We start from the raw sequence: 9,381 nt of genomic DNA, 5'->3' as shown, positions 1-9,381 counted from the left end.
TTGGGAACAACTAGCAAATTGGCCGTCGCAAATGTGAATGCACCATCTTTAGTGCGCAAACATCAAATTTATATCACCTGTAAAGTACTACAAATGGTAAATATAATATAAATATTTATTTGTATATGTGCAATGTGCCTAGCCCATATTATGTATATTGATATTATAAGGTATATAATCTTAATTTAATCGGGGGATCAGTAGTGTATTCATGTTATTTTAAAGACTACAATATTGTGAAACGACCTAGATATTTTGTAGTATTTCCATACAACAGTCAAATTTAATCTCATTAATTGGTTACACATAATTGAACTCCAACACATACTTCTGTTAAGGACCCCTGGCCTTGGCCCCAACCACATCCATCAATGACACCTAGTTTAGTTAGAAGTAGACAAAAAAATAAAATAACAATTACTTCCACAAGTTGGTCACATTCATGAATTCCCATGAGTCATTCATATTGTGAAATTTTATCACATGTGTTTTTCTCCACCAAGTTGTGGTTAAATTTAGCTATTCTTTGAATACCCTTACAAGAAAGCTACAATAAAACTTCTTGCTTCACACTAAAATTTATAAGACGTCAACGTATTTAGAATTTGGGATGGTTATGTAATTTTTTGTAAGATCTCGCACGAAGAAAATATTTATAGTAATAAGCCAGAAAAGGTGCAAACATGTCATCGAAGAGCACATCACATCTTCAAAAACTATACTCACCTCAGTGTCTCCACAACATGCAAAAATATTTGATTTTCTTTGAACACCGTTAATTTCACAAGAAAATAGCTTGTCTATAGCCCTTTTGTATTTTCTTTGATAGTTTCGGTACAGTCCATCCAACAAACATTTGTTTCTAGCAAAGACCATCTAATTAAATTTTGAGTACATATTCATTTCCTTCATTTTAGTATCAAGAATTGACATATATTAAACCTTTATTTTTCATATAACTTTTCAGAATGGAAGTCTATAGCTTTTGAAGTGGTAGTTTGGAGCACTCATCTAGACCTTCCCAACATAAATGTCAAGTTAGACATCATAATAACCTACCATAGAGGAACATAAGTCTAGAAATTATTGTGATACCAATACATCTCTCCCCTATAACGTTTGCCCGGAAGGCCGGCCCAACAGATGTGGTGTGTGAACGGTATTCAAGAGTTTCCATATATGTATGGTGGGTGCTAGTTTTGTGAATGTTTCATCTAGTTTTTTCTTTGTTTTTTCAAACTTGTTTATCGGTTTTCATTTTCCTTTTTTCCTTTTAAATCTTTGTTAGTTTTCTCTAACCTTTTCTTCTTATTTTTATTTTCTGCAATATACAAATACATTTTTATCAATACATGTCAATTTTTTGAATGCATGTAAAATATTTTTCGGATCCACATCAGTTTTTTTTTCAAGTTCATGTTGAACACTTTTCCGAACACATGTTGGACATTTGTCAAATATACGATAATCATTTTATAAAATATGACATGGATATGGCCATGAACTTGGTCATTTGGCTTGAAAGCCATGAACATTCATAGATGGTAGTCCATTTTGTGAACACCTTTTTTAAGAAATCATTGTATTCCTAGTTTATCATTTTTCCTGGAAACAAGTTCACATGAAAGGACTCCATGCAAAAGGATTCCATTTTTTATTTATTTTTCAATTTTTCAAAATGGAGTACGAATTATCAACATGGCTATTCAAAGCAACCGGTTGAATCTTTAAACTTTTTTGTGAATACTACATATAATCCTATCTCAGTACCTTAAAATATTTTTACCAGTTTCTGGAACCAAACTATAACACACTTGTAGTTCAATTTTGATTTTTTAAGAAATGCCCATAATTTCATTAATCAATGGAATATAGCAAAAAAGCTCAAAAATTCAAATCTTTCGAAAGTAGGCATCCGATATTGTCCAATTTGTGTGAAAATTGCGAAAGTTCAATGTTCAATCTTATTTGTGGTACTTGCTTCACAAAAAAAATATCTTTTGGCACTAGAAAATGATTTATTTATTTTTGTAACAAAAATACAGAAACTTTGTGTCTAAATTAAAGATATTTTGGGACTGTAAAAACGTAGACCATATAGGAGACTCTCATTTTGTGCACTAAAAACTGAAAACTTTGGCACTCCCATTTTTTGCATTGAGAAATGGGGGAAAATCTTTAATAAGTTAACAATAACATTTAAACAAATGAGAGTGCCAAAGTTTTTTTTACAAGCGTTAACAATATTTGGACATTCTTAAGGAACCATCTTGGTCTTGAATTTAAATCAATATTGTATTTGAATTTGGATTTATATTCATATAGATTGGAATATAAGTTCAAAACCACTCAAATAATTTATTGCACTTGGATGGGTGCACATGAGTCACGTTTAAAATTTCAGATGAGTTGGCATTAATTTGAATACTAAACATTTTCAAATCAATGGCAGCAACAGGAAATAAAACCAAAAAAATTAAAAGAGAGATATTGATTTAAATTCAAGACCTTACCTTGCAAATGGCCAGCCCACCAGAGCCCACTTGAGCCGAAGCGCCTTCAACCTTGTGCTAGTAGGAATGAGGCCGTGTCGGCGCGCGCGCCCGAGGTTGCCACCTCCTTCCTGTTTGCTTGCTCCTCCCCGTCCCCGTCTCCTTCATGTGCAGGCTCCCCCTCTGTATTGCTCCTCTCTCCCTGGCCTCACTCCCCTCCTCTAGCTCGCGTTCTTGTAGACTTCGCCGCTGGGGCCCGATCGCCGCCACCACCGATTCGACACCGCCAGGTCATCCCCGAGCTTGTCATCTGCACCATCAGCACTACTATGAGCATCTCTCTCTCTTTCCCCTATCCTATCTAGCTCGAGCATGTCCTCTAGCCAAATTCCCCCGCCGTGATTGATTGCTGCCGCCGCCACGCTTGCCGTCACCATCGCAAGCAACCCAGCCTGAGAAAACCGAGCGCAGTCATGCTAGAGAAAACCGAGCCGCCGCCTCATAGTAGATGCCTGAGAAAACCGAGCATGTCCTCTTCGAACCCAGCCCTTTCTAGCGCACTGCCTCATCGTTTCCGTCGATTCCGGTTACCCCTCGGCCTCCCTTTTGATCCCGTAGACGCGCGCCAGTGTGAGCTGCAGTTTGGTGCCCTCAGCACAACGATCTGCCGCTCGCAGCGCCATTCCAGTGAGCATCCGCCGCACACGGGTGACAGCCATCATAAGGGACAAATTAACCCGCTAACCAACCCCCTCGGTCACTGACACCAGGCCCCACCAGCTAATTTATGTCAGGTTAATTTTTAGTTACGTTTAACCCTGAGTCACGGACTTATGGGCCCCTCCTCTGTTAATGATGTCGTTAGGGTCAATTAAACGCTAATAGCCTATTAGTTGATGACATGTGGGCTTTGTTGTAAGGTTTGACTTGGCACAATAAGCTATTGACTTGACCCACTAGTTAGGCTGGTGATAGTGAGGAGTAACTTATAATAGTATCATGCATATAACACTAGTCTAAGTTACTACCTTCATAATGCAAAGTATCATAAAAGTGGTGTCATAGATAGCTTTATTTATTAGCCTATAGACTCATTTTATCTCGGGAAGCGCTATGTTACAGTAACATATTATGTTACTTCAAACATCTTTTAATACTTGCCACATAAACAAAATTGCCTTGAGGTGTGTTAAGTTACTATCTAAGTTACCCCCACTATAACCAGCCTTAGAGACTCTGGATGATGCGACCAGGCCTCACTTGTTAGCATTTTTATTGGTCCCACTCATCAGGAACACATCCTAATAATGGTCAATGGGCTTTGACCTAATGAAAATGCCCTGTTTGGACATTTGTTAGGCTTGGCGAAAAGAGGAGGGAAAAAGTAAGAAACGTTAAGACAGTGGGGCAAAACTAAATAGTACTAAGGAATCATATGCATGCAAATAGAAATCCTAATAAAGAAAGTAGATATGGCATAGTTTTCTACCCATATGATGGCCTGAACCTTGGTAAGAGCAACTCCAATGGGGCGATACATTTCGTTCGCGGGCGTCTGTTTGAGTCGGCACGGACAGAAAAATCAGCCCAACGCGTCGACCCAAACAGACGTGCGTCCGCTTTTCGTCCGCCTGCCGACTCATTCGCGGTCCATTTTTGAGCTGGATTTGCGTCGGCACAGACACAAGACGGACGCGCGCGCTCGCCTTCTCATTTCCCTGAGCCTGCTGGTCGGTGGCAGCCTCCACCATTTCCTTCCACCCCTCCCCCTCCCAAAAAAAAACCCTCTCGCCCGCATGCGCTCCCGTCCCCGTCATGGACGACGACCTCGACGCCGCCGCTGACGTCGCCTCCCTCGCCTCGTCCGGCATGGCGACCGCGCCCTCTGGCAAAGGCAAGCCTCGCGGCCCCCGCAAGTCCGCCGCCGCGGCCAAGCCGAAGAAGACGCTGACGCCCGAACAGCGAGCAAGGGAGTCGGCCAAGAGGAAGGGCCGGAGGCACGTGGCGGCCGTCGTCGCTGTCGCCGCACAGCAGCAGGTCACGAACGCCCGCGTCGCCGCGGCAACGAGGAAGGCGTTATATACACTACTAGGGAAAAGCCTATACACAGAATTTTACCAGTAGCACTGTACAAAATCAAGCGCTGCTGCTACTTAGTAGCAGCGCGCGTAAATAAACCGCGCTACTGCTATGACTTTAGCAGTAGCGCGTACTAGCGAAAAGCGCTGCTGATATGTTTGAACTGGGCGCACATGGCTAGCCCAACCTAGCAGTAGCGCGTATAATGGCCCAGCGCTACTGCTAATCGCTATAGCTGCAGCGTGTATTCCAGAACGCGCTGTAGCTAACGTAGCAGCAGCGCCCTTTCTGGAACGCGCTACTGGTACTTCTGACTTAACCACGCGGTTCGTCCTTCCCCACGGCCACTTCATCCCCCAATCAACTCCACTCTCGTCGCCGCCGTCGCCCCTCGGCCGCCGCGCGCTCTCCCCACACCGCCCCCGACCCCAGATTCAACGCCGGCCCCGCCCCCGACCTCAACGCCGCCCGGGACGCCGCCCCGGGCGCCGCCCCCGCCCCCCGACCTCAACGCCGCCCCGGAGCCCCGACCACGACCTCGACGCCGCCTGCCCCTCCCTCGTCGCAGGCACCCGAGGTGAGCACGCCTGCTCCTCCCTCTCCCCTACCTCTGCCTAGGGTTTCTACCTCCATCAAATTAGTTAGGGTGGAAACGAATCGGATGCGGATGCGGCTCAAATGAGTTAGGGTTCATGTAAGGGTGGAAACGAATCAAATTTCTAAGATGAATCATAAAACGAGTAAAATTTGACCACTTATTTCACTTTATAGTTGGAACTAGTTAGTAAGAACTAGGTACTAATTAGGTACTAGAATATTTTTATTTATAGTAAGTTTATTTTTAGTAAGAACTAGTTGAATTAATAGAACTAGTTAGTAAGAACTTGTTGCTATTTTTTTAGTTAAAGCAATTTTCCCGCATCGACGTGGACGATGCCTATCCCGCATCCTCGTCGTCGAGTCGGCGGAGGACGACACCTGCTTGACCAGATGGGCCATGTCCGGGACTGGGCTCCGCCGGGGTGGTACTGGGAGGCGCTACCTACCGGGGGGCGCAGGTTGGTGAGGAGCCAGCCTGTCGTTGACCCGAACCTTCTTTGGTGGTGGTCGCGTGGGCCAGTGATGGTCCAGAGGCTCGAGGACTCCGCGGAGGTGGTGCGTCACCGTGTCAGTGAGGAGGACGCGCACGTCCGTCGCTACTTGTTTGCGTTGGAGCACAGGTTCTCCAATACCTGGCAGGTTCTCCAGGGATCTCACTGGAGCTATGATCCCGTGATGGTTCCTTCTCTGTGGGTGTCCACCGCCCGCGCCGATACCCGTCGTGTGCTAGGGTTTTAGTTGTACTAGTGATGTTATATGTATGACACTATTCGGGATGTATTAGTGATAATATTCGACGATGTACGGACGCATGAGATGATTTACTTTTGCTTATTGAATGCATGCTAATTTGAGTCTTATAAGATATTTTGAAATGTATATCTTGTGTTGCTCAATATCCAAGTGGCCGGTCATGTTTGCAGGTTACACCTCCGAGTGGCCTATGTTTTGCCGAGTGTTGATTCATTTCCGTTCCGGCAAATTTCAGGCGCTCGATATATCCTATTTTAGCAAAGGTCATGCCGGATTTTTCCGTGAATTTTGGCATGACTTTTGCCAGAATATGTAGGAAATATCGAGTGCCCCGGATTTGTGTGTTGAGTATCCTGGTAGTTGTCTTCTATCGATTTTCAATTAATGTTTTAACTATGAACATAGAAAATGTCTGACGACAAAAAGGATTTCGGTATTTGCAAATACTGCGAAGACGAGCGCGGCCTGTGCGACGGAATCTTCCTAGATGATGATAGGCGCTTCAGCATCAAGCTAGACGAGAACTTCGAAGTGGATACAGTAAGTCACAACGACAAGTCTTTTTTCGTAATTAAGCATGACATCTGCTTCATTTGCTTCAACTTATATTTTTTACTATTCTACTAGCGTATCCCCTGCCATGCAAGAGTTTTTGAATTGGATAAGATAGGTTTCAGTCATACTATGGAGGTAAAGAAAGTTTATTTAAAGACCGAGCATGGTTATATTTTCCACGCAAAATTATACAATTCAGACGACTACACCTATTTTGGATGCAAAACATGGCGAGCACTATGCAAGACTTATGCATTTCAGCCTGATATGGTTATCACCTTTGATATTCGTCCGGAAGATGATATTGAAGGTAATACCGACATCTGGGTCGATGTGCAGACGCCTCCAGTTACACCAAAATGTAAGTTTCTCAACCATATTTATGTCTTTGATATTGTTTATTCAAAAATAGTTGACAACTAATTTGTATTGTCAGCTTATTTCGGTGCAAGCAAACATGTCCAGCGCTTGGTAGACAAGACCTACTACTGTCCCGAGGCTGAACTAAACTGCGAGGAGCTAAGTCATTATGTTTCATGGCTTAAGGATCTTGATACCGTCAAGACAAATTTTCTTCCTGGACTTAGAAATCTTAGTACTGAAAACGTGCGACCAATAGTGTTCGTCATGAACTACGGTCACATCTATTTAGGAAGGATGGTAAGATTTTTACTATTTGTCCTCAGTGCATCTTTTCCATACATTATTTGTGAAGCTAAACTTCATTGCTAAGTATGTGACCATACGATGTTCTTCAACAGGGACTCCCGGTGAATGTTGTGCCTTATGGGATCGAGACTAAAGGTACCATGAGTATTATTAGCTTACGGCCAAGATATCCTACATGTTACTTTAGTGCATTCAAGATCAGCGATGAATGCTTAATAGTGCAAGACTGGACCAGATATGTGATGGGGGAGCGCAGACAAGTACTAGGGGGCAGCAAACAGATGTGCTACCCAAAATTAGGAGACAGGTTCATCGGAATGCTCCAACTTGATCAAGGAGGAGAGCTACACATGTTTTATATTGTTTTATCTAAGAGAGAGCAGCAGGAGTGATTAGCTAGAAATGAGTTTGAGGATGATGATGTGCTACACTATTACTATGATGATAAAATAGCTAGTGTTGGTGGTGATGACTGATGATTATTATTAGCTAGTGTTAGTGGTGATTAAATAAATATTGTTGGTGCTAATGATTATGATGATGATTAAATAGCTTGTGCTGGCGGATTAGATTCAAGTGGAGGCAACATGTGGTGCACATCGAAAGTACTACTAGTCCAAACTAGATCAAGTTTGGATTAGTAGTATACTTTTGACATGCACCACATATTGCCTCCATTTGAACCTAATCCACCTTTATTTGACACACTGTTATGGACATAATGATGTAAAGCTCATACCTGGTATTGTATCAATATTTGTACGATGGCGCATAAATACACTAAAAATAAAAAATAAAAAAACAATACTAATAGCGATGGAAAGAAAACACGCTGCCAGTAGTTACATTAGCAGCAGCGTGGGAGTGAACAAGCGCTGCAGCTATTTGTCCTAGCAGTAGCGCGTGCGGCACGCGTTACTGCTAAGCAATAGCTGTAGCGCCTTATTAGTAGCGCGCCTACCTGTGCTACTAGTAAGCACAAAACCAGCGCTACTGCTAGGGTTTTCCCTAGTAGTGATATGTTAGGGTTAAACCCTAGCCAGCACGGCCCCGTCAACACCGCCGTGGCTGCGGCCAGCACCGGCTCATCCGTGTTTCCTCAGATGGTGCCGCCCGACTCGCCCCGCACATCGGCTTGCACCCTGATGGCTGGCTTCCACGTCTACTCACAGGCCTCCCACCTCTGCGAGGAGTGCTCGTCTGAGGTGAGCGTGGTGGCGTCTTCCACGCCTGCGCTCGCGCCCATCGACCTCAACGCCACACCGGTGGCCGGTGGCTCGTCATCCGGAGGCGCGAGGAAACGCGTGCGGCACATGCCAGCCGACGTGCTGCCGGGCGCATGCAACCTGTTCGACGGAATGCCGGCCTCCGACGACGACGACTACATGCAGAACATCATCTTCGAGGGTGGTGCGCCGGCCGCTGGCGGTGCCGCCTGGGCTGGCTACGATCCCAATGAGACACAAAGCCAGGACGGCTGAGGGGCGTTCATGCCGTCCACCTTTGATCAAAATCAGGCGGCCTTCATGCATGATCAGGTCGGCCTGGACCTAGACGGCTTCCCACTTGACCACGAGTTTTCGGAGGACTACGGGCAAGAGGAAGAGGACGAGTGCGACATCGAAGGGGAGCCTTTCTTCGAGGACGAGCTCGCCAACCAAACCGCCGGGGTGAAGCCGAAGCAGAAGAGCAAGCGGACCAAGGCATACACGGCTGCCAAGGACAAGCTTATTTGTGAGTTTTGGAGAGACATTGGGCAAGACCCCAAGACAGGCACCGAACAAAAGCATTCAACTGTTTGGATTCGTGTCCACTGTGAGTTTCATGAGCGCAAGAAGTTTCCTCCGTACCAAATAGTAAGCACGCACGGGTGGGTGTCCATTTCGAAGCGATGGAGGGTGATCCAACAAGAATGCAACAAGTTTTGTGCCATTCTTGAGAGCATCAAGACTCGCCCCATGAGAGGCATTGGCATGCAAGACATGATATGCTAGCAAGCCGCCCTCTTTTGTGTCATTTCGTTTACGCTTGTGTGATCATTTGCATACCATTTGCCAATATGCTTGAATGAAATACATTTGTAGGCATTTCAAGCATTGGAGGCATTCAAGTGCTTCAACCTCTCGCATTGCTTTAGGGTCATCAAAGACGAGGAGGAGTTCAAGGCGCAATATGCCACCCTCAAGTCACATGGGGGAAGCAAGCCATGGAGGAGGTTGGGGACGGCGAGAAG

The 9,381-nt window shown here is 44.8% G+C and overlaps 1 pseudogene; it reads left to right on the top strand.

Annotated features, from left to right (window-relative positions):
- Positions 1-8,293: 8,293 nt before the first annotated feature.
- LOC125536690 lies at positions 8,294-9,142 on the top strand (annotated as a pseudogene).
- The last annotated feature ends 239 nt before the right edge of the window (positions 9,143-9,381 follow it).

The sequence above is a fragment of the Triticum urartu genome, chromosome 2, assembly GCF_003073215.2.
Source record: "Triticum urartu cultivar G1812 chromosome 2, Tu2.1, whole genome shotgun sequence".
Lineage (NCBI taxonomy): Eukaryota > Viridiplantae > Streptophyta > Magnoliopsida > Poales > Poaceae > Triticum > Triticum urartu.
Note: the sequence above shows the minus strand (reverse complement) of the source record. Positions and strands in the feature narration are given on the sequence as shown.